Source organism: Andrena cerasifolii, chromosome 11 (genome assembly GCF_050908995.1).
Source record: "Andrena cerasifolii isolate SP2316 chromosome 11, iyAndCera1_principal, whole genome shotgun sequence".
NCBI lineage: Eukaryota > Metazoa > Arthropoda > Insecta > Hymenoptera > Andrenidae > Andrena > Andrena cerasifolii.
Window position 1 is genome coordinate 3,163,268 of NC_135128.1, and position 27,394 is coordinate 3,190,661.

Consider the following 27,394-nt stretch of genomic DNA (forward strand, 5'->3'; position numbering starts at 1 on the left):
GTGTGTTTGAGCGTTCTGCCAGGCTTCCTCCATAAAGCCGCGCAACTGGCAAGGATGAACGGATAGGGGTGATACGAGGCGTCCCACTTGATGTGTGTTCTTTAAGCCGGCAGCGTGGGGGCCATTTGCAACGAGTGGTTGTAATTATTTAGTGTAATAAATCGACGACGATGAAAGCGCGTTGTCTGTCGGCGACTGTGAAGGGGATTATTGTGATACGTTGCGGGTAACTGAAGCTGTCGGGAACCGGGTGAGAAATAGACATCGGTTATACCCTGAGAATAAATATATTTCGGGCAGTGTATCTTCAAACACCCGGTATGATAATACGAAAGAGTGGGACTTCGTGGTAGCGTGGTGCCAAGTTCGAAAGAGATCTAATCGTACAGGTTTATGGAGTCTTATACATACATAACTACTACTTTATTTTTCTTTTGGTAGTGCGATGGAGCATAAGAAACTGAACAATTTTTATATTTAAAGTTTCGCTCTACCTCGCAGCGTTACAGAGTTATATTAAAAAACGTGATAACTTTAAGGGCTGGTTTCGCCATTTCAGTGTGAATTTTACCCAAGAGGAAAAATTGTTCCTTGCATACTTTAATGCGCTCTACACGAAGTTTCATTAAAATCAGAGCTTTCGGGTTGGGAGTGTTTCCTTGTACATCTGCTTCTGTTCAAAATACCTTGGAGTTAAAGTAGGGTGGTGGTACCTAATATCGCCTAGCAAAAGTCAAGTCGCTGTTGCTTAAATAATAATTCAACTTTTTGTGTATAATTTGTTTCAAAGTAAAGAGATATTATTCATGATTCAGTGCTCCCTCTGCGAGATATAAAGAGTGGCGATATTAGAAACACGGGCGGTATTAGCCTACGAGTCAGTTTTGGTCACTGGTAGGATAGGATTTTTGTTTCTGTACGAGAAGCAGTTTTTTTTTTAAAAATTGCGATGTATCAACATGCTCCTGATATGTCATCAAATAGCCTCGGTCTCCCCCACTGCAAATTCGTTATCAGGGAATAGATACTTATAGGTATTTATACTGACTAACAAAATGTTAGCAGAAAGCTGGTGATCGAAGAAAGTATCGGGGTTTCGATGATGCAATTCATCCAGATGACTAATGGGTTGATTTGACACTGAAATCTGGTATTTCCTTTCAACTATCTCTTTATACTTCCGTTACTCGTATCACCGCGTGCTGGCAGCGTTGCCAGAAGTAGGGGGGTTCGTGTCGTCACGGGTAGCTATAGATATAGCCGACGTCATGGAGAGCTAATACGACTTGTGCACGCCTTGCGGGGATTACTGGTACTAATCCGCGGCGGCGTTTTAATAACGGTATACTTGCGAACGGACGCGGCGTCAGGACGCGACGCTTTCGGAATAAAGCTTTATTACAGTAATTCATAGACCATCGTAAACGTTTGTGCATTGTGGAGATACTTTTTTGAGATTAGTACCAGTAACCGCCGCAAGGTGTGCACGAGTCGCATTAGCCTTAGGCCGGTATTCATAGGCGCTACTTATTCTTAAGCAAATGATTAAGCATGCGGCATCCTCTACTAACCTAGTAGCTAGTAAAGGACGCCGAATGCTTAAGCAGTTGCTTAAGAATAAGTAGCGACTATGAATACCGGCCTTAGGGTGCGTTCCGATTCACGCATGCTGCGCATGAAGTGCAGAGACAACCGTGCCGTCTTAGGGCGGTATTTACAAACGTTTCTTAAGCAAATGCTTAAAGTTATCCTCTAGGAGACGATCCTATTTCAGACATCAGGAATTCATAGACGTTGCTTAAGATGATCTTAAGCATTTGCTTAGAATAATATATGCTTAAAATACGTTTATGAATGTAGGAATAATAGGATAGGTAGTAGCGGCCGGCATGCATTACATTCTCGCACGGAAGACGGACGTCGGCGGAGGACGAAGTTCGGCGAAGACGGCCGAATCGAGGCAGTGCTCGGCGGCTGTGATGCCAGATCGGGGACGGGTTCCCTCGAGAATTTCCCCCACCTCGCGTACACTACGCCGGAGCTGCGTGTCCGTGAGTTGGACTCCGAAGCGCCGAGCTCACGGACACGCTGCTCCGGCGTAGTATGCGCGAGGTGGGGGAAATTCTCGAGGGAACCCGTCCCCGATCTGGCATTACAGCTCAGCGGTCGTGCCGATCGTCTTGAGGCAGTCGTGGAAAGCGTGCTAAGAGCACCGTTACGTTGCTATTGTCTTCTGTATTTCTTTGTTCTTTTATACTAATATTCCATCCTTAAATTTTATTTATTCCCATTGCACTGGTGTGTTTGGTTGTTCATTCTGTGAAACCCCGACGATCCTACATGAATACCACCCTTAGTTAAGTACTCGATACTATTAAATAATAGTGCTAACGAAATCAGCAGCTGTGATTCGTCTGATGAAAGCGAAAATGCAGATGATATTAACTTGTCATTTAGAATCAGGAATATTATACATGTAAATATTATTAATTGTAAACAAAACGCCCGGAGAGATTATGTTTGCCTAAAAGTTGACAGAGTATGTAAAACGTGTGATGCGGGGATATTCGAGAACAATATTCGAAGAACATTATCGGTAGGTAATAAGTATATAATTATACATTTGTATTAAAAAAAAAACATGAGATGACGTTTCTTCAAAATAATAACGTAGAAAAGTGGCAGTTGTAATGCTTAGAAAATTAATTGTTCTTATTACTTTTCACTAAATTGTATCAGCCGAATTTCTCTATTTCCAATAGGGAAATTCAAATAATCAAAGACCAGCGGCCGTAGCCGTGATGGAAGAACACCGGTTCTCGTTAGATCACCGAAGTTAAGCATCACGGGGCGGTGTACTGGGGAAAGATGGGAGACCACCTTTCTCCCGGTGCGCTGCTGCTGCTGGGACCCGAAGGAGAGAGGAGGGAAAAAATGGGACTATAGTTCGTTGGGCAATATAAGTAAAATGCTTGAAACGCCATCCTGTGTAGAAACACAGGAAAAACAAAAATACAAATACAAATAATCAAAGATCGTAGAAACAAATACGCATGCGCGCGCGCGCAGTGACTGCTTCTCCTCTGAAATTCCGCGTTTGCTGCACGCTCGTTGCAGCGGAAGTGGCATCGTATTGGCAAAGAGGAGATATAATAAGAGGCGTCACTCGACAAGGACAGACATAAACTAGGGAAATTACTAGACAACTAATTTAAATGCCCGGCAATGATCGGTAAACCACTTCGGCAATAATCAGCAAATTGCGGTAAGGTACATTTAGTCGATTTGAATATCCCGCTCGAATAGACAACCAATTTAAATGCCATGGTCAAGTAAGGACTTCAAAGGTTCCGCCCGGAGTGACGCCTCTTATTATATCTCCTTTTTGGTATTGGTGGCAAGTGAGAGAAATTCTAGGGAATTTTATGATGCCACCATTACGGTGCCACCAATTTCATGCGCTCTCTGCGCGGATCGGAACGCACCCTTAGTGATCCTCTAGGGAGTGATCGGTATAACCGCAGCTATTTTGGAGCAAAACCAGAAATAACATAACCTAAACCGTATCTATCTCTTTCTATCAGTATTTCTCTCTCTCTCTTTCTGTCAGTATTTCTGTCTCTTTCTTTTTTTACAGTTTCTTTCTCTGCAATATTATATATATATATTATTATATATTATTATATATATTATTATATTATTATATATTATTATATATTATTATATATTATATATACTATTATATTATTATATATTATATATATATAATATATATAATATTACAGAGAAAGAAACTGTAAAAAAAGAAAGAGACAGAAATACATATATATATAGACTAATTAGTGATCCTCTAGGCAGTGATCAGAACAACGTGTATCGTCGTTGATTGGTTGCCGCGATTTGGAGCAAAAGCGGAAGTCGACAGAGAAAGAAATATATATATAGCTCTCCGTGACGTCAGCTAGATCTATAGCTACCCGTGACGACACGAGCCCCCTACTTCTGGCAACGCTGCTTGATGGAATGCAAGAGATAAGGTTCCCCTGCGTGTATCAAGCTTCTGGTGTATTTTCTAAACTGGTGCTATCGCTATCAAGTTTATCTATAAACACTGGTAATTCCTGGTCTCTTTCTATCTTGTTTAAACTGGCGGTATTTTTGTCGAGTATATCTGAAATGCGAAAAGGGTCTAAACTGTCCATTGGTGGTTTGCTGATTTCCTAGCAGGCGAATCTCACAATGCTCAATCACTTCAGACTTTCGTCACACTCGTGCAGTTTGTACGCATAAAAACTACAACGCTCGCATAAGCTCTAATCAAATTTTCGAACTCTGAAAGCACCAGCAATCCACCCTAAAAATTTCGAACTCTCAAAGCATCAGCAATTCGCCCCACCCCAACTCACACCGTAACTTCATTCTCGCGCAGTTTTTTGCCTCGCTTTCTCCGAAGATTTCAAAGTAAATTTCAACCCTTCTTTGAAGAGACCACTCCAGCTCGTGGCGTGTAAAAGGGGTGCGGAACGCTCGTGTGTTTTGATCGAGAAGACTCGAGGAAGCTTGCTGGCCCGGCTATATATTCGCGGCAAGGGATGTCCCTAGTCAAATAGAAGAAGTGGATGCGCATAGAAGAACCCTTCTCCCCTTTTTTTTTTTTTTAAATATTTTTATTCTCGTATATTGGTCCCGAGTGGCGCAACCCCCCGCCCCCTCTCCGTGTCAGGGCCAACTGGCTGTTCGAGTATACTCGTATTCACGAAAGTTCCAGAGAAAACGATTACCAATCTAGCCGAGTGTCACGTGGCGTGAAATTTTATCGACGCAATATTAGTCCCCGTGACAGGTTTATAAACGGGAGAAAACGCGATCCGCGATTCAACTTGAGCGAAAAATTCTTGCCGCACCAATGGGCGCGAGATTTGGAGGAAATTGTAAAAGAACGCAACTGCAGATTCATAATCTTTATGTGAAATTCATTGTAGCATTGAATGGGTATTTTAGAATTAAATTTTGATTCGCGAGAAAGGGAAATCTTTACTGATTTTTAAATTTGGATTTGTCATTGGGCATGGTGCTGAAAGGAATTATATTTCTCTGCTCAGAATTTTGCAAACTGAAATTTACTTCGTCCAAGTTTTGTTTTTCGATTTGTTGAATTTGACAGAAATAAGATTTGATTATTGGTTTAATGATTGATTCAAGAATCTGCCTATTGGTTTACATAGCCTTGACAAGTGAGATCGATGTTAAAGAATTCCTTTAAAGTATACATGTTTCAGTTGTTGAAGAGTTACTGAATGTAATTAAAATTTAATTGTAACCCAGTTTCGCAGAAGCAAAAATTATGTAATTTTCCAAGCTTTTGATACAGCACTTTATAATTACCTCCCAGTTTTTTTATGGAAGATGCTACTTTCATGTAAAAGATATTGTTGGATGCAAACCTTGTACCAACAGAAAGTAAAAAGTCAGAATTTAACTAACAAATTTTCACCATCAGCTTTCAAACTTCTCTATGTAACGTAAATCTTTCTTATAATAATTATTACATGCAGAATTGTTCGTTATTATTCAAGTACCTAATTACTCCTCGTTACGTTCTTATTTCAATGAATTTAAACAGTGGCCAAGCTGCGCGTATGCCATGCATTGAAGATTTGAAAATTTTCCGTCCAGCGAACAGGAAATAAGTTTTCCGAACAATGACGATACTTATCGTACAGTGTCAGGTCTTGTGACAGCGAAACGGTTATCTTTGCTTCTGCAGAATGTATTATACAATACACATGTCACGGTGCCGTGAACACACCGTTGTACTTGAAGTGTTAAGAACCGAGTTACAAACGTCAGCTGATGTTAATTAGCTTTGACAAGCGTGTTTTATGTATCCGAACAATTAGGGCACGTATCTGTCGCGATCGGAATAAATGTCCTCATTACCGTTATCATCGCGTCATCCACTTTGTATAAAAAATGATCAACAGGCGAACGCGACACATCCTTTGGAACTATCGCGTAACAAAATCGTGGAACTAATTTACGTGTTCATCCTCGAGAAAAGTGTTATCAAGGGAGATCGAATTATTATTCCACGGCAAATCACAGAACAAATCTGGCTTTACACACCACGTACTAAAGACTACAATAGGTATAGAAGATATAAAATTACTTGATTAATTTTCAAATAAGCAACTCTCCTTAAGGGGGTATACCCGTTTGAACCCTCGGAAAATGTGCACATTTTGTGGATTTTTTTACAAGTCAACGGCTCGATGAAGATTTCCCGTTTTTTTACTATCTTTGCATAGTATTATGAACTACTTAAAAAAAAAGTTTCAGTTAAAAAACGATTGTTTTTCGGAAGTTATGCATACATATCCGAAAGTCTCTCGATTTTAGACGGCTAAACGGTGGGCCTGAAAAAAGCTATATGTCGTGTCTGAAATCAAAAGCAATAAAATCTGCTTATAAAGTATGTCAATAGCTATCGTCCAACGGGGCCGATTTTGAAAATTTTGAAAAATAAAGAAATGGTGAGAGATCAAAGGTAAGGTTACAATTTTCTAAGAGCAAAGGCCACCTTTTTGCTTTATAAATAATAAACGGGGAATCGGAATAAAAAAAGCCCTCGTTGGACGATGTGGAATCTTATTACGATCCTGCATGCAAAATTGGAAGTGAATTGGTTGAATGTAGCGCGAGTTTTTAGGCCCACCGTTTAGCCGTCTAAAATCGAGAGACTTTCGGATATGCATGCATAACTTCCGAAAAACAATATTTTTTTAACTGAAACTTTTTTTATAAGTAGTTCATAATACTATGCAAAGATAGTAAAAAAACGGGAAATCTTCATCGAGCCGTTGACTTGTAAAAAAATCCACAAAATGTACACATTTTCCGAGGGTTCAAACGGGTATAACCCCTTAAGAAACTCTTTAAGACTCTAAGTAAATACAAACAGCTATCAGCATATAACCTGTACATCATTTATGCTCCATTTCCCCCACGTTTCTCCTTCCTTACTCGATGCAACATTTCTTCAAATTAAATGCAGCTTCCCCGAAGGAGTTGCACTTCAATAAACACTATTCCCATTGATGTAATCTTGAAATCACATTTCAATGTACCCGGTGCAGAGTCCTACTTAAACGTCCACTTGATAGTGACCTTAAATCGTCCAAGTGTATCAAGCTAATGCGTATAATATTCTTTTGAAAAAAGGAGGAGAAGAAGGGAGGGAAGTAAACAGACAGTTTCCTCTGCTCTTCGAAACGTATAATACTTCAAAGTGCTGTGCTCGACCGCCTAATCCCGAAATATACACAGCGTCCCATTTCAACTGCTCTGCCGTGCAATAGTTCTGAATTTCGCGTCCTCCCCTTCTGTGCCCCTGCTTTAATCAGAACAACAAGAACAGGCAAGCTGCCGGGGATGGTAAAAAGGGAAAGAAAACGCGCAGCACATTCAGTGCACAAAACGTGCACGCATTAAAACATGGCGCGGAACGTTTCATCTGCAAAAGAGCGCGCCCGCGTTTATGACTCTTACTGTTCTACAATGGGGCTCTTTGTCTAATACGAAGCCCAGGGAATTAACAGAATCGCGAGAACGCTCCGAAATCGAAAGAAAAAGGCGTGTACATGGTGGCCTTTCGAATTTCGTGCACCCCTATTCCCCCCTCCGAGCAAGTTTTTCCAATGGATGATGGCGAAATTCGGCTACTGGCTATCAGCTTCTCAAGGGGAGGTTCCGGTCTAGAGCCCCCCAAAATAGGTGATCTTTAGGAATTAATTAAAGGAAAACTGCTATATGTAATTTAATGGGACTTTTTGCATTGTATTAAGGATGTCTTATATTATGGAAATATATTTTTTGTTTTATAATTAATCATTACAGACGGCACTGGGGAGTCGTTAAAGTCAAGGCGTCACAAAATTCATCCAAATCGGTGGGACCTGTATCCCCAAAAGTTATTATCCGATTCGACTGAAACTATTTTTATTTTGAAGAATATACTTCTGGCTAGGAGGGCGCAGAGACAATTACAAAAATGACATTTTTTAAAACAGAACGACACTTGAATTTTGAAATCACTTTTTCCCTATAGTTTTCATCCTTGCAACGCCTTTGAAAATTATAAATTTTCAATTTTTTCTATTTTTTTCTGGTATCTCCCCTAGCCAAAAGTATATTCTTCAAAATAAAAAAAGTTTCAGTCGAATCGGATAATAACTTTTAGAGATACAGGTCCCACGGTTTTGAGAACACTGTTTTGAGAAAAACGCGTTTAAAGTTTTACGTGAGTGCCGAGTAGCTGAGTGTTACCCATGCATTTGCCGCTACTCAAATGCCTATAACTTCGGGAATATTACGAATTTCAACAAATCCTTTAAAACAAGTATTCCTAAAAGGTTGAACATTCCAAAAATGAAATAAAAAAAATCGACTTTTAGACCGGAACCTCCCCTTAAGAACTCTTAAGGGGTTACATCCACCTAGAGGTCTGGAAAGAGCATACAAGCTCAGGAATTTTTTGGGGGGAAAAGTATAGGTGAAAATCATACACAATGTTTTTCTACTAAAAGATACATCTTTTAACTATGTTATTCTAATTTTTCAAGAGATATTATTATTAACTAAACGAGCTATCGGCTTGGATATGAGTCGTGTTTTTTTTTTTAAGCATTAGCTGATGGTCTTTCCCTAGACCAAACAATGCATCTAAAAGCAAGATCTCAAATTGATTTTAAAAATAAATATCTTTCAGAAGTAGCCGACGTTCACCAAATTTTAATATTGTATTTTGGCAAAAAAGGGTGACCGTTTGAAGTTGAACTAGCGAATTTCGGTGGAAAAAATTTTTCTTTTTTTTCAAGAAGGCTTTGCAAGAGTTTTCGTTAATCCAAAATTGACAGCAAAATTTATATATATGAGAACGTCAGGTACTGCTTTTTCCGGACCTCTACGTGGATACAACTCCTTGAGGGTGGAGCCTCCTGCATTTGGTCCAAAAAATCGATTTCTGGGGGGGGCTTAATCGATAGTCTGTCATGCGGAAGACATGTGCATAAAGCGTCTGGCCAAAATTTGAACTCTAAAAGCCTGTGCAGACCATATTTGTGCGCGCAGCTACATGCGCGCGCGGCAAGAGCGAAAACTTTAAGGGGTTAGACTAGTTAGGTACTGTGATGACCCGAAGAAGTAGGTAATCTTCTGATGCAAATTGTAGATAAACTAATCATCCTATTAAATTGCGGTTTGGCACTTAATTTTGGCATATTGTAAAGCACTAAAAACTAATTATAAAAGTTAATTAAATATAAAAGTTAAGCAAATATATATAGATATATGTCACGAAGTAGCTCCAAACTGACGGTATTTTTTGCGGAGGGTAAACGGTGTAATTCGCTGAATAACAGCGGGTTGAAGAAAAGAATGCTGATTCGCGAATAATTAAACCGGCATTCTTTTCTTTAACCCGTGGACGACCATAGTGGGCGAAATGCGTTAACTAGCATGAAAGGATTAGTAAATATACAATTTTAAATAAATGGGAAATGATCCAGTAAACAAGCTGATTTTAGCGCTTGCAACTTTTAGAAAAATCGTAAAGACAAGGGGCTTCACCGTTTTGGGACGAGCCGTGGCTTTAGTCAACAGTAGCCAAGTACCCCCATATGGTTATCGTCCTCGACGACAGTTTAATCCTAACCAAACATGTACTTCTGCTCGATTTCATGGTTCATTCTGTTTTACACGAGTTGGGGACGTGTTGATGATTGAATGAATCAATTCGATGCTTATTTCGCCTAGGTTATTGCGATGTGTCTTGGGCCCTTTCCACGCGAGACACTTCTGTAGCTCCCAAGTGGCATTTTAGATACACGTCTACCTGATGAAGGCAATGTTTGTGTAAGAAAGACAAAAGTTTAAAAATATTGTATCCCGAATGATTATAAGTTTCCTGATAGAGTGGATGCAGGGGGATTCATCTTCGCAAGGTAAATAAAATTATTAAAATTATAATACCCAAAGCTGTACTTACAGAATTGCCTTCTGCAATTACGATAATAAGGATACCTAACTTTCAAGCTAATGTCTTGCAGAATTATTAACAAAACAGCTCCCATTAAAATCTCCCAATATCCCGCATTGACCTCATTCGCAAAAGAAATAATTTACAATTAGGAAACAACGCAACGGTTACAAATTAGGGTAAAACTATACAATACGCCCAACTTTTAAAGGAACACCTATAAAACAAATGTGTTTTAATAATTCTTTAAATTTTTTGTGTAAACACATTAAGTGTTCATTACTCTTCACAACTACATCGAAATTGTGAAAAATACGTAATTGGAAATAACTGTAAATAATCATTTTCCTGAACCTTATGTGGGGCGTTTTGCCCCACCTATGTGACAAAACGCCCCGACGTAAAAAAGTAATTACTTTTTATTATTTCTATCAAAATGTTATAGAATATATATTATAAAATATGTTATTAACAAAAATAGAACAATCTCGAATAAAATTATTACATTATTTTTTATTTACATTTTCTCTTTTGACTTTTCTGCCGCAAGGATTACATAGGGGATTGTTCATTGTACAGAACTCAGGTAACCACATGTGGCATAGTGTGCACTGTATCCAGTCTTATTTCTCTTATATCTTTACGATCAAGAGCAAAGCCGACTTTTCCTAATTTTTTTACATGTTCCACTATTAAGGGGTTAGGCCACCTTGGACGCAGCAAAATTGCAGTCATTTTTGGCATTTTTTTTAGGAAGATAATGATATAAGCAGAAAATTTAATATGAAGCCAGTTATTGTACAACTCTCGCCGGAAAAAATCGTATTTTTTTCCCTACAAAATGGCGGCGGTAGAGCCGTGATACGCAAAATCTTGAAGAGCGCCGTTTTTACGGTATTCAATCTCATGGCTATACCGTTTGACCTAGAACAAAAAACCAAAAAGTTTTATTTTCTGCATGCCTAAAACTAGAGAAGTACGTAGGGAAATCCAGAAACATTAATCCGTCTCGAAATGGTGACCATGGGGAGGAAAAGTGCATATTTTTTTTATAAAAGTGTCAATTGCAAAGAATATATTCAAGATATCGCAAAACCGCTAAGTACTTCTCTAGATTTTGTCATGTAGAAAATAAAACTTTTTGGTTTCTTGTTCGAGGTCAAACGGTATAGCTGCGAGATTCAACACCGTGGAAAACGTCGCTCCTCAAGATTTTGCGTATCACGGCTCTATCGCCGCCATTTTTGGGGAAAAAAAATGATTTTTCCAAGCGAGAGTTGTGCAATAACAGGCTTCATCTTAAATTTTCTATTTATGTAGGATTTCTCCTGGATCTTTCTGAATTCTCAGGCGAATGGGACGCGGAGATGGAGGTCTTATAAAGAATTGAGGCCCAGTTGATATTAAAATAAACAAACTTTAATATAGCTAGGTCTAAGTGGTTGAATAAAAATGTAAAGATGAAAGACGCAAGCACGCGACAGTCTCGCTGGACGACCGGTACGCAACTCCTCGCTTTCGTCCGCCTCACGCCACGCGACAATGCCGGCGCGCTTTTCGGCTGTTTCCCCGACGCGTCACTCTCTACGCCGCGACCAGCCATCGGCATCCCACATTTATTTCATTATCTTCCTAAAAGAAATTCCGAAAATGACTGCAATTTTGCTCCGTCCAAGGTGGCCTAACCCCTCAATTTCTCGTGTTCTACATTCAAAGTCGGGGAACGACCTAAAGGAATTTTAGACATTCCTGTTTGCACGTGTCTTCCTAGGGTCCCTGAAGGTATGTTATACATTCTGCTACTTTCATTAATTTCCATTTCTTTTACTTTTCCCCTTTTCCATTGCTTCGTTAAGGTCATTCTCGGACCACGATGCCCGTAATGTAGTCCTTAGGGTAAAGGACGCAATTACTGTCACCTAACCAGTTACTGTCCCCTTAAGCTATTTTACTTAAAACAACGAATAAATAAACTATAGTATATAATCTATAGTACAGATTATAGGTTGAACTACATAATTATTTTTTTGTATGACTTTACAACGTTTATTTATTCGTTATTTTAAGTAAAATAGCTTAAGGTGACAGTAATTGGTTAGGTGTCAGTAATTGGGTCCGTTACCCTATCTATTCGCGTGACATTATTGTTATCGACGAAAAAGAAAAGAAATGCGCTACTGGTGAGAAATATGATTTTGAGGTGGGGCGTATTGTAAATTCATTGCTGAGGCATACTCTAAATTCTGGAGCACAAAACACCCCGGTTTCAATTTAGCAACAACGCAGTGAAAAAAGATTTGGGCAGCAACGATTTAAAGAGGTGTTAGTTTGTTTACTTTCGAAACATATGTTCCGTCTTACTGGAACAAAGAGGGGTTCAGAGCTAGGCGGAAATACAGCGATCCTTATTACCTGGCAATTGCTTATTTTAGAAGCGTTTTAGGGAACATTCGCCTGCCAGCTGTCTAATAGGTGGCAATCGACATCGTGCTATTTTTTTTGGACACCTCGACACCTTTCCTCGCTCTGAGAAAATCCGTTGATTGGTCTGTCAGCGGGTGGTGTACGGTGTAACTTCAAACCGGCACATACCATGGCCCACCGCTGACTCGCGGGACAATACGGTCATAAACCGCGACCCTGGCGAGACGCTCCGGCCGATCAACCTACAGTTGTTCCATCCTAAGAAAAACCTCGTTCGCGCAGGGATGATTCTGAGGAGGCGCTAATTGGTCCGACTCCCCACTTAACCGCCTACGTTTTTCCCCGTCTTACCGCCTGTTACCTCTCTGTCAACCGTTCCGCAACCTGCAGTGTTGACATTAGCTGGCCATACACGGAGAGGTTTCTCCGCGGTCTTCATCCATCGCGGACAAACCCGCGATCAAAGTCTGCGGCGGATCAAAACTGCAAATACCCACTAACATACAACGACAGTTCACAGACAAATCACGTTGGATAAATCGCTCACAGATAAAACTGCGTGTTAATGGATGAAAACCGCTAGTTCATCCGCGGATTTCATCGAAACTGCGGACTTTCGTCTTGTTGAAAGTTTTCTCAGTTGTCATACAGACTTGAATGGGGTTGAAGTTTGTCACGAGAACCGTGACGGTAAATCGATCATAGACATGCACCATTAACACGCAGTTAAATCCGCAGACTTGAAACGCGACGGATGAAGACCGCGAGGAAACCTCCCCGTGTGTGGATAATAGTAAGATTTTTCAGTTCTTTCAATTTCGACCTGTCGGTTTTATCTGCGGACAACAACTGCGCGTTAATGTTGTCACGCGGTTGAAGTTTGTCACGAGAACCGTGACGGTATAAATCGTTCATAGACATGCCCCACTAACATGCAGTTAAGTCCGCAGACTTGAAACGCGACGGAGAAAACCGCCGGGAAATCTCTCCGTGTATGGCCAGCTATTGACATGGGTCACGTCCCGCCCTTGGAGAAGCAGGGAACCCGGCAGGTAAAGCGCTACGAACAATCGCCTGCGTCGGGCCCGTAAGCAGTAGTGGGGGGCTGCGCAGATCGGTCACCAAACGGTATGGACGTTAGGGTTTTTCTTAGGATGGATTCAGTATAGCTAGGTTTGGTAGCCAGCTGCCCGGTTTTCCCTCCGCTACGTCACGAAGAAGCAGAGGAATCCTCATCCATCACCGAAATCGCAGAGGGAAGGTTCCTGCTCTTCAAGGAAAGCTGAGCCAATCAGGCATTTTGGCGCCTCCCAAAATTCAGATGCCTCGTCCACCTTTGACATCGAAAAGGTCGCCAAGAGCAGAATCCAATCGACTATCGACTAACAAGGTTCGTCTGCTTGGATCGAGCCAACGTTCGGACTACAAGCGCGAACAGAGCAATCCCTCACAATTTGATCATCGTGCGGATCAGAATCTACACATCTAAACAATCACTTATCATTAGTTTGGCGGATGATAAGAACGTCCGATTACACGCGGTCAGCAAAGTGAATCGGGCCTTACAACCCCGAAAGGAAGCGTTAAATTTCCACGCGCGTGTCGGTACGAACATGAATTTATCGCAGAAACAATAGTGACTTAGACAATTGAATTTCTTACATACCTCCTCGCCGCAAATTATCTGAAGGCCGAAAATATAAATTCTTGTAGGTTTTTTCAAAAGCCGTAACGTTTGCGCGTATTTTTATCGCGCCAGTTGTGGCCGACTGAGGCAAGTTCGAATCTGAGGATCGCGTCGATACATCCTGGTTAGTGTGCGTAAAATAATGGTGGGGCGTTTTGTCAAATTGGGCGTATTGTATAGTTTTACCCTAGTGCTAAGAAAGAGTACGACAAATCCGGGCAAACCTGAACACACAGGGCAGTCAGGGGCGAATTAAATTCTGTAACAATCAAGCGTCGAACGGGGCTCGTTATCGCGTTTGAGGGAACCACGGTGTCTGTCCACTTTTAAATTTTAACTACTTTAATGGCTTTGGCGCGAGCAAATTGACCGTTTGTCACGGGTAACGGGCAATAAACCTCTCGCGAATTCACGAGCAACAGCAACAGATCCGGCAACGGAAGGCTTTATAGAATCTCACAGATCGCGCGGAAATAAAACGCGCGACTGGACTACAGATATTTCCAGGGGCTCCTTCGCCCCCTGTCGATTCTCCCCCATCCCTCCCCGCGACGATATATAAACGAATAAGGTCCGATCCCCGATTCCGTTCGCTTCCACCATCTACTCCACCGATCGTTGGCCCGATTTCCAGTAGCTTCACGTTCAGCAGCTTCACGTTCCATGAAATTCTCGCCTCGCGTCGCGAGCAAACGAGCAACGCTCATCTCTTCCCCCGGGTAAGCGCGCGAGGATAAAGATTTACTATGTTTCGCCAAACAGCCGTGTCGCGAATAAATATTGGATTACGCGAATAATACGCCGCACCGTGGAAATGTGAAGCTGTGCACGCTGTGAAGTAAAACCGAGTGCGCGCGTGCATACAGGGTGTTTCCCAAGTATTGGTAGGGGGCTAACGGGTTCATAGGACTCGCTGAAAGGAGCAAAGAGGTTTAATTAACATTAGTCGGTGAATTCATCGGTTTTTTTTTAATATTTAAGGTTTTAGTTTGGGCTGATAGTTCTATCTGTTTGGCAGAGCCGGCGCGAGGCGGGTTCAGCGCGCTCGAACCCGGCCTCAGAACCCGGCCCGCGCTTTCACTCGGCGGGAGGCGCTGCTGGGTAAAATTTACCACTGAGGCGCTAGTGGCGAAAATATGAAGACTGCTTGAGTTTTTGTTAGAATTTTTTAAAGAACTTTAATAAAGATTTTAAGATATTTCTTAAATGATCTTTTCGGGATTAAGATGTTGTGTGGTTCGGCAAATTGTTTTTTTTTTCAAATGATAGGTACTCTATTTCTTGAGGAACTTTATAGTGGCCAATTTTTATGCATTCTTCTTTATGTATGATTTTTTTTTTAATATTGTTGGAAAGGCATGACTGTGCTTCATTTTGGAGAAATTTAAATTTGGATCATTAAATGAATCTTCAAAAAGGAGGGTACCGTAATCCGGGAGAACATTGGCATGTTTTTCTAACATTTCGTTATACGTATAATATAAAAATTCCTATAAGTGTCCTATTATAACATTGCATCTTTTCTGATGATACTACAAGTGTGAAAATCCATAAAACTTGTGTCCTTTTCCTTCTTTAAAACGTGTTAATTAACTGTCAATGTTCCTCCAGTTTACGGGACGCATTCTTGCCAACACAAATCCACATACTAATGTTTCAAACACTCCAGCAGTTACTAACTTTAATTAGAAACCCGTGGCGCAGACAAATCTATTAAATCGACTATGAGTCAAACACTCGTTCCTCAAATCGCTGTTAAAAAATTCTATGCAATCTTCCTCTACTTACTTTTCCACGCACAATCACATGCACCCCCCCTTGGAAACCAAATCACAATTTCTCCCCCCTTTGAGACATGATTCTCGAGGACAAGAAGATAATTCAAGCCCTTTAATTACCGCCTTGGTAGATACCACTGAATTATAAATTTCCACCATAAATTAATGGAATAACTTAATTCACGCGAACGACACTGTTGAATCATAAATTCCTAGCGTGTCGATATTTCATCCAGTTTTATAAAAAAAAAGAGGAGAGAATTTTACGCGACGGCGTAGCAGCGCTGACGCATAAATCAAGCATTCAAACAGCAGCCGGCGAATCCGTTAACTAAGGCCAAACAAGATGGATCGTAAACGGTCCCGCCTCTGTGCCAATGAAGTTCTTGAATAATTTTTAAGCCCATTAATCCTTCCGTGCTTAATGGGACGTATACGTCACGCGGACGCGAGTAAATGTCCGTCCAGAGAGCGGTGCTCCAGTTTCGTTCCCCCCTGGGACAAACTTGTTCCGTTGCTGTTCGATTTCATCGACGATCCAGCCTCTATCCGTCACTCGGAATCAATTTTGACCACGGCCTGGCTGAGAACGTGCGAAATTAACTGGACTTTAGTTCTGGAACGCCTGTCCTCGATCCTGACACGCTATTCTTAATGGAGATGTTGCTGCGACTGAAAGAGTAGACTGACATCGAGAGAGGACTTCTGGGGCCTTCAGTCACCCCATACATTTTCAATTCTCTTTGCAATTTGGCTTGCTGGGTTTAATCGTCGATTATTCTGTTAGAGTGTAAATTGTGCTGTGTTGGAAATTACAAAAATTGGGGGTGAGAGTTTGGTCACTTGCTACTTGAGGAATTGAGGGGTTGAAATTAAATGATAGGAAAAGATGCAAGTGCTAAGGAAATCAAATATTATTTTTTTAGTGGAAAAGGGTGTAAATTATATGCTGAATACGGTGGTAAACGCTGTAAATGGTAGAATAATTTATTTTAGTTTCAAGGGCTGTCATGAGACCTGAGAGATCTGTGATCATAAGTGGTCACTCCATATATTTTCAATTTTCTTTGCAATTTGGCTTGCTCGGTTTAATCGTCGATTATTTTGTTAGAGTGTAAATTGTGCTGTGTTGGAAATTAGAGAAATTGGGGATGAGAGTTTGGTCACTTGCTACTTGAGGAATTGAGGAGTTGAAATTAAATGATAGGAAAAGATGCAAGTGCTAAGGAAATCAAATATTATTTTTTTAGTGGAAAAGGGTGTAAATTATATGCTGAATACGGTGGTAAACGCTGTAAATGGTAGAATAATTTATTTTAGTTTCAAGGGCTGTCATGAGACCTGAGAGATCTGTGATCATAAGTGGTCACTCCATATATTTTCAATTTTCTTTGCAATTTGGCTTGCTCGGTTTAATCGTCGATTATTTTGTTAGAGTGTAAATTGTGCTGTGTTGGAAATTAGAGAAATTGGGGATGAGAGTTTGGTCACTTGCTACTTGAGGAATTGAGGGGATGAAATTAAATGATAGGAAAAGATGCAAGTGCTAAGGAAATCAAATATTATTTTTTTAGTGGAAAAGGGTGTAAATTCTATGCTGAATACGGTGGTAAACGCTGTAAATGGTAGAATAATTTATTTTAGTTTCAAGGGCTGTCATGAGACCTGAGAAGTCTGTGATCATAAGTGGTCACTCCATACATTTTCAATTTTCTTTGCAATTTGGCTTGCTCGGTTTAATCGTCGATTATTTTGTTAGAGTGTAAATTGTGCTGTGTTGGAAATTAGAGAAATTGGGGATGTGAGTTTGGTCACTTGCTACTTGAGGAATTGAGGAGTTGAAATTAAATGATAGGAAAGGATGCAAGTGCTAAGGAAATCAAATATTATTTTTTTAGTGGAAAAGGGTGTAAATTATATGCTGAATACGGTGGTAAACGCTGTAAATGGTAGAATAATTTATTTTAGTTTCTAGGGCTGTCGTGAGACCTGAGAGATCTGAGATCATAAGTACCAATGTCGCTGTGGTTGAAAAGAAAATACTGAAAATGTTTGCTTCTGGCACTTACATCATTTACCATTTCAATTCCTCAATTAGCAATGGAGGTAGTGATATGATAGAGGAAATTGTACTTTGGAATGTGATGAATGCAAAGAGAGGGTTTTAAATTAATTTTGTTGGTTTTGGGTCGAGTTTTAGAGAGACTTTTTGTATTTTTTTATAGCAGCATTTGTGGCGTGAGGTAGTCGATTAGTTTTAGGGTGATCCTCATTTGGGATTGTCACTTATGACAATATCAAACAAACAAACTTATGATCCACAAAAACACCTGTTTCTTTCTACCATTTATACAATTATTTTCTTGTACATGCTGCAAATTTACCCAATACAAACTTGATAAAGTTTCAATGTTACATAGGTCTTCGATGATTCCAGAATTCAAATATACCATCAACAGATGACGTATGGTTTAAGACTCTTATTTATTGCTAAACTGGAAAATGCTTTATCCAAATTACACAATTGCCCCTTAATAAGCTATCCTATACTTTACGATAAAGGATGCTTGTTAAATGAACATCAATGTCTTAAGTGTTTAATCTATATGAAAAACCAAGAAATAGTGTTAATATTAAGAGGAAATTTTAGGTGAGAACTGTAACAAGAATATTACCGTTTAACAGAAATAAATTATGTCCCGTAGTTCATATTAAACAGAACTAGTAATATCAACGTGACATGTACTAGGTTAGCATATACAGTAGCGGACAAAAATTACAACTTTTTCGGTTCGTTTTATTTTTGTTATTTCTTTTAGCATCAACTTGGAACTGTGGTAGGTATGTGTTTAATATACATATTCCGATGGAGAATTTAATGCTGTATAAACCCCAGTTAAAGCTAAATTAATTTAACTAACAAACAAAAGTTTTATATGGCATTCAACGGGACAACAGATTTTAACTTTTTAGGCTGTCCTAAAGGCTATAAGTGCCTTTACAAAATATCAGATTTTTCATTACTTTTCAAAAGTGGTAATTTTTTTATCGGCTTTAAAAGTGCGTTGTTTTGTTTAAATGTCATTTAGGGGTTTTGTTTGTTAGTTAAATAAATTAAACTTTAAGTGGGTTTCATACAGCTTTTAATTCCCTATCAGAATATGTATATTGGGCACATGCTGCAGTTTTGAGGTGATCTTAAAAAGTAATAGAAGTAGAGTGGATCGAAAAAAATGACAACTTTTTTGTCCGCTACTGTATACCTATTTAATTTATTTCAACCATCATCTTCCTGTTTCAGATTACCTATATTATATCCATCCTCGAAGTTACAAAAATTAAACTAAATAAACTAAATAAACACTTCCATATACCACTTGTACCATCATAGTTCAACGTAACTTCATTCTATCGACGGCAGTGATAAGAAAATTCATTAAAAACTAAGAAATAATTATTTTCTTCTACTACATTTTTTTTCACTTTGAATAGTTCTTTTTAAATAAAATCGTGGAGCAGGATATTTTTCATAACAGGATACGAATCACTTTAATACAGAAGCAAACGTCGACATGAATTTGTTGTGAGAACGTTTTCATTCGAATTAATGAAACAAAATATTTTAATTGCGGGATGCAGATTGTAATGCGACAGAAAATTGATAAACTAGGTATAGTTGATGATGTTCCGCTTGCCAACCGATACTTCAACTTCTGGTTGCGCATGGTGCCACACGATTTCGGAATCCGATTTCTGGAGGGTAAGCGGATTCCTAGACTTTCATAAATTTAGTTTATTCCCTAAAGTGGGGATGGTCAAATTTAGTAGTTTAATTGATGTAGTTTGATTTCTTTAACCTGAAGCGTTGGCTAGAACTGACAAATTTGAAAATTAAAGAGAAATATTTAAAGTGAAAAAATAATTGTAGTGCAAGAAAATAATTATTTTTTTAATTTTGGGTGCTTTTTTAATAAAATCGTTTCACATAAAATTTTTTCTTTTATATATTTTTTATTTTCTAGTTTTTAGTGTTTATGGATTTACATTTCACAGCTCTGACTTCTTTACGAATATCTTTTATTGTTGTATACAAATTCTTTTCTTGTACCTACTACAATTTCGATGGTGATATGTATACTACGAACGCCTGCAATGTTTTAGTTTTACTATTCGTGTATACGTGAAGGATCATTTCTCTATAAATTATGTATTTTCGGTAATTGCGACGCAAGTCGTCCCGATCAGACATCTTTAGAAATATCTATTATTTAATTTAAAATCTCGATGCGACCAGCGACCCGAAGTTTTTGTCGTTTTCGTAAAGAACACCAGTGGCTGATTTCAAGTCGTTTGGATTTGTGGTTATGTGTTATATTTATTGATGACTGGGTAATTTTTTCACCCCCCCCCCGGGGTTAATTTTTTCTAAGAATATTTTATTGTCATTCAAACTATTCTCCCTGTCATTTAAGAAGGAACCCGTTTCGCGCATGTAGAATGAGCTCATTGGCTCCGAAAAAGCGTTGGTGGGGGTACAGCCAATAGCGGCTTCTCCCGGCACCAATGAGCGTCAACCTGCGCAGAACCGGGCTAAACTCGTCGGTCGGCAGGTTCCTTCTTAAATGACATGGAGAATACGCACGCCTGCAAAGTTTCAAGGAAATTGGATGGGTGTAAGTGGGTTAAAATTGAGTTGCCAGATTTCAACCAAACAAACAAACAGAGGATCGAAGCTGAATAAAATCGTTTAAAAATAGAAGAATGTATTAAAAATGCATGCACCCGAAACGTTTAGAATCATCGATAAGTAAATAGATGAGAAATTTCCCGTCACCTTTCGACCAGTCCTCCCGAGCCAGCCCTCAGCGTTGTTCCTAATCAGCGCCGCCGCGCGAAGCTCGCAATAAATTCCACGACATTTATTGCGAGTGATTTAGTAGAAGTGGGGAATAAGAGGCGCTAGTAGCAGCTTTTGCAGCCTCCTGTAAATTCCCCTAATGAAAGTCTCTCGGGGACTTCCCTGTAGCATCGTATTAAACCTGGGGCACAGTTAGGCAACCTTGCAGTGGCGCCTGGAACCGTGACTTTTCCGCTTTCCGCCGTGGGATCTTCCGCGGTTCGCTGTTATTAAATATTCTAACCTCTGTAAAATATTTTCCGCCGCCCCGCCACCCTGGTTTTTCCGTTCGCCGAGCCTCTTCGACCGAACCTGCCGTTTAATCTCAGCTTTGAATTAATTCCCGGGTGAAGCTTGCAACAAACTTCCTTGGTCGCGACATAATTTTGTACTCAGGGGCGGTGGTACGGCCACTTCCTTTCCTTCGCCGTGTTTTTGTCTCGAAGAGGGGCAAAATAGTGGAGGGTTAAAAAAAGAAGGAAGGGAGGAGAAGGAAGATGGTGTCAGGAGCAAATGCAAGCGAGGGGCCTTAGCTGAAAAGTGACAGACTATTAGGCGAGAAAACACGCGGAAGAAATGAAGAAAAGACGAGGAGAGATGGGTGGCGAGGGAGTTAATCGATAGCGACCTGTTCATGGGACGGGAACGGGTCAGAGTGAACGAACCTGCTGGACCCTGCAAAATATTATTACCCGCCCCAATGAATCCGATCAGTTTCCGACATTGCATAAGCCGTCATCGACAGGCGGACAGGGCAGAGGGTGGCCAGAGAAATGGATAGATGAATAGATAAGGGACACGCAGATACATGCGCCCCTGTAGATTAATACACGAACCAATGGCAGGGCCAGCCCTGTCTTGGTTACACCGTCAATCTGTGTTCTGCAGACGTGACTCTGCGTTATCGTGTCGATTCTACGTTACGCTTCACATCGCGTTTTTTTAGCGCAGCACCGGTGACACTGGTCGGAGTCTAGCTTCTGGTGGGAATGTGATATGTACGATCTAGTGATCCACTTATCCGAGCGCAAGCATACCTGATTTCATTCGATCACCACGAGATTAGTTCAGACTGTAGTAAAGTAACATGCGCCATTTGCGTATGACTCTGGGGCATTTAGCTTCTTTGTTGTATACCAACGTCATTTAAATCTATATAAAGTATTAGTCAGCGCGTTAGTTTTCCAGATAGCAATAGTAAGCATCCTGAAGTCCTTCTTTTATGACCTTATCCGTACCCTATTACTCATCCTTGAACCTCGATCTCTATGCCTCATCCCTTAACGACCGTTAAACTCAGGACAACCCCCACTTTTCAGCTTACCGAAAACCGTACATATATATATTACACGCAATTCTTCCAGTCAGAAGCACTTGAGCACTTCAGTCCGAATAGTCTGGACACGAGAATCTAGTTCTGAATCTATAATCTAGTATTTATCTGTAATCGTCTTAGTTTCCGTTATTTGTATTAAGTTATTTAATAAAATAAAAGTAATACGAAAAATACGGAATACAACATCTAATTCTATTTCGCTTGTTCTTCCAGCCATTCACGCATCTTTGGTTGTTACTTTTGTAAGGGAATCGGGGAAGGTTAATAAAACGCAGACGTGTCGTTCGTTCGGCTGGTTAGCAACAAGTAATTTATTCGGCGAGTCGGCTGCGGACGGAGGCCCACCTCACCTCCATCGTCCTCTGTTTTCGGCCAGACGCTCCACGGCGAACGCCTTGTCGTTTGGCGCGCTTTACAAATATGTAATTCTGTTCTTACACTTTCAATATAGGATAAACAAGGAAATTAATACAATATAATATAATAAAGAAGACAGGACATACTGACCAGACCGCAAGAAGCATTATAACGGATGAAGCAACGGGAAAGAATTGCAACAACATCTGAAAGAGGAGAGAGTCGGAAGTGCGCGGATTTCGGAAGGAAGCGAATTATAATAATGAGGGCCGACATAGGAGAAGGGAGCGCGATGGTAGTTTGTACGATGACAAGGGATGGAAAGCATATTTTGCGAACGAGTAGAGTGAGCAGTGTTAGAGAGGAGGCGCGCCAAATAATTTACGTTAGTAGGCGCACGTCGGTCATTTCGACCGATGGTAATGTAATCAGAAATAACTTAATAGAAGGACTAAAATAATATAAATAATGCATAACATTGTATTTTACTTACTTCAGAATCGTTATACGTAAATAATCTTCATTTTTTATGATAAAATGATTAATCGTATTATAATATTATGAGTTCTGGGAAATTTATTTTTATACAAATGATGCATTGTAATTGATTTTGAAAATAAAATGTTACATAAAAATTTGTGCGAATGCAAAATATAAAATTACATTGTCCATTTATCAATTTGCATTTATCACTTGATTTTTAATTTTCAATAATAGCAATTATCTAATATATTTTATATTTATATTTGTTTTTCAAAAAATATACTTATAAATTTATGGTTTCTTAAACGTATTAAATATTTATATTTTCCTCGGATTAGAAACTGCATCTTGAGAATAAAGAATAAATACTTACGTTTCCTTCGCTCTAAGTACACGCCTCCTCTACATCTGATATCTCTATATCCGCAGAATCAATTTCTGAATCTGTATCGTGATCGGATTATATAACATAATCGGAATCTTCTGCGGAATCACTGATCTCGTCTTCAATGTTTTCAATCAATGAGAAATCTCGGAAATTAGTATTAGCCATGATTGCCACACAGTACGCGTCGTACGCGACAGACGAAACGAGACTAATGATGATTTAAAACCTACACGAGTGCACTAAGTGTCGCTCCGTAACACAAATAAGTCAAGAACTCCTTCAAAGAGGAATAGCTCTACGGAAAAAGTAAACAGTCGAACGCTATGGATCATGTTTCAAAACATGAAATCGTCGGTCGAAAAGACCGACATGCGCCTACTCCCGGGTTAAAGGAAGCGTTGGTAGGGACAAGGTTAAACAGGTAAGGAGGCGGAACGGGCGTGTAAAATCCTATATATGATGCAACAGAGGTAGAGAATCCATCTCTGTTTCATCGGGAGCCATCCTGATTTTTCCAGGAGAGGCGAGACGTGGTCAAATTTACGGGCACAAAACGAGAAGCGGAGGCAGGAGTTCTGAACAAGCTGAACACGGGAGGCGAGACTTTGTGCATTTTAGAGGAAATGTTGTACTGTCATAGGAACTACGTATGTGTGCAAAGTTTCAAGTAGTGTTCCTTCTCGAGAATGCTTTCTCGAGAAATTTTATAATTGCTTATTTCTTATTTCTCGAGAAGTACTATAATTTCTCGAGAAACTTAAGTCTAGGAAAAATATTATAAATCTCATTTATTTTCGTAAATTAATGTATTACTAGTTAATCGCGAACGTATAAACACATCTACAATTTATAATACATCTTATTAATAACATTAGAACCTATATGAATTCCAATAGGAAATCACTGTACAGAAGATTCGATATTATTAACTGCTGAAGGTGCTCTTAAATTCTTATTTAAACATTTAGAAAAATTGTATACTGAATTAAGTACCCAATGAGTTTCTTGTGGCTATTAAAGAAGAAATATTGAAAAGAGGAGATAAGACTATTGTACCCCGTATAAAATTTTTGCATGATCCAGAATTTCTTCCAAAAGGGTCAAAAGACGCATTTTTTTTTCATTTATCGGCCAAGATAGATATTTATAAAACGTCAAAATATAACAGTAACAGATTTTGCCACAAAAAGAATAGATTCGCTGACGCTATGTTAGACGCATTGTGCTATTTAAAAATAAATTTTGAAACCAAAAAGTAATGTTTCGCTTTGAACAAATTTTGTATTAAATAAATAAATTTACCAATTATATTTAATATCTATTTTTTCATTTACACAAGTTTTGTATAAATTAGACAGGAATAATCATTTAAATAAAGTTTTCTTGTGTGTTTGATAAATATTATCAACATTATTTCAAAAATATAATTTTTGCAATATTTTTTTAATTTCTCGAGAATTCTCAAGAAATATGATCGGATTGCTGATTTCTCGAGAAACAAAAAATATCAAGAAATCAGGAACACTAGTTTCAAGTCGATCGGATATGTGGTAGTGGGTCAAAAATAGTTTACAAGATTTCACCCTGACAAACTAATTAATGAACTCACAACTGAAGCTAATTAAAAGCTTGTAATAAAAAAAGTGGGAAGCGTTGCAAGTACATCCACTGTATTCCATTTTATTTTCTACTGCAGTCCTTAATATGGTTTGCAAAATTACCGAATTTTTCAATTATCGGTAATTCGGTAAAATTTTTAATCAAAACCGGTTTACCGATAATTTACCGGTATTTTTTAAGGTATTGAAAATATAAGAATAAACATTACAAAAAAAAAAGTTTTTTAACTCTAATCGAGCATTATAAAAAATATATGGAAATAAAACTAATCTGAACATAAAATATAAAATGATATAACACAAAATAGATATATATTTGCATAACTATTGACAATACTTATTAATATGGATCGTCACCACGAAAACAATGAAAAGAATCTTAACTTACATACATAATTAAATATTTTTTATTTAACAATTCTTTTTATCAAATAAGCACGCAAAAACGTACCTAATTCGTCTAAACTTTGGTCTCCTGATCGCTACCTAATTTTTGTACAAAATAATCCAGCCACGGATAAAGCGCTCTCAGATTCTACACTTGTTGGCCGGGTGGGCATTAAGAAATCATATGCCATTCATAGTATATATTTTCTCCTTACTTTTTCTACTTGAAAATACGTCCATATTTTCATGACTGATTCAGATTCTTAGTTTTCTTTTGGATCAGAGTTGGTTCTTCATGAGATACTTCGGTTTTCGTCTTTATTACTAATTGAAGTGCTTTTTTTTACTGATAACGTAGTAGATGTCGATGGAATTAATGAACGCATATATGCGCTATATTGCTATATGTAATTTATCTTATTACCGGTAAAAATTTGGCGAATTACCGGTAAAAATTTCAGGGTATTTCTCACGATTTACCGGGAAACCGGTAAACCCGTTTACCGGTATTGCAATCCCTAGTCCTGATACACAGGCCAGAGTGTAATTCCTGGTGGGAACGAAAATGACGTGATTCAGTGCATTGAAATCCAAATCAATGACGTTGCATGGAAGTTATTCCTATGGCGCTTTGATTTTGGAGAAAATTGATTTTGGAACGTTCGTTGGGTATACCTACGTGTGTTGGTGAGTGTGTGGAAGAAAATGAAAACTGAGGGGACGTAGAAACTACCAAGCTAGAAATTTAAACTTTTATCAGAATACTTTCAACCTTCAAATTGAATAATTTTTTTACTGCAACGTTTTACAGCTTTGCACGTTCCTTCATTTTCATCTTTTAAAGATTCCCAGCCTCTTCCTTCTGAACTTTCTTTTTAAATATGGTAAGTAGAAAATAGAAATCGAGTGGTGCGATTTCTAGCAACTTAAAAAGCTAAAATGGTTGACCAAGCGATGGACACAAATATAATTTCTAATACAATAAAAAAAACTGTTATACTATTGTTATAATTTTTTTATCAGTGGGGGTAATGTCTCCTAGTATCGATGAAAAAGGAAATTATTTCGCGAAGACATCACTGAAATGGATTTCCAAATTATCAACACAGTTTTGCGATTTATATTCATAATTCATATTTATTTTGTGGGGGAACCTAGTTCTCGCCAGCGTGTTACTTCTTCAGCAAAGTTTAAAGGGACCTGTCCCCCCCTTTTTTCCATTTTCTCCGTTAATACAAATTGACGATGCACGCCGCGTCCCCTTCGAACTCTATGCAAAATGTCGAAAGTTTAAATGCGTCACGCATCTGTTTTAAATATACCGGGTGGCACGTTGAAGCAATGGGTTATAAATTTTAATGAAAATATTAAACGTAAATGAGCCCTCGCGCCAAGACGTACTTTTCAGGAAATTCAAATTCAGCTATGGTGTGCAGGTACTCGACCCGGCGAAAATACATATAAAAGTGATATTTCAAAATTAATTAAAAATCAAGAAGGTTAAAATTCACTGCAAAACTTGGCAGTGCTTAATGCTGGTAATACCAGTGGTTTAAGAATTTTAGCAGTGCAAAATACAATGTATATATATATATTTCTAATTTTCCTATCTGCGATGGAAAGCTGGGAAAATTTAGTTTAAAAGAAAAATAATTTTCCTTAAAAAAATGCTCTTCAAAATTGAATGAAATGTCGAATTATTTAAAATAACACGAGCGGAATAATTGTCCAAAGAAATATCACCTGATATTCCAATAATTGAATTACGATTTGAGAATTGTGCCACTCTACATTCAAAGCCTTCGTGTTATAGTATCGATTAATTATTTCACATGCAGTCGTGATTTTTACAAAATGCTTCCCCGACAGAAGATAACATTATTGCATTCCACAAATCAAGCTAAAGGTGAAATCAAACAATGCATCATTGGAAATAACATTTGGCGCAGAGTTATTTCACACTGGCCTGCTTGCAACAATATATCTCCTCATTACCCCATTG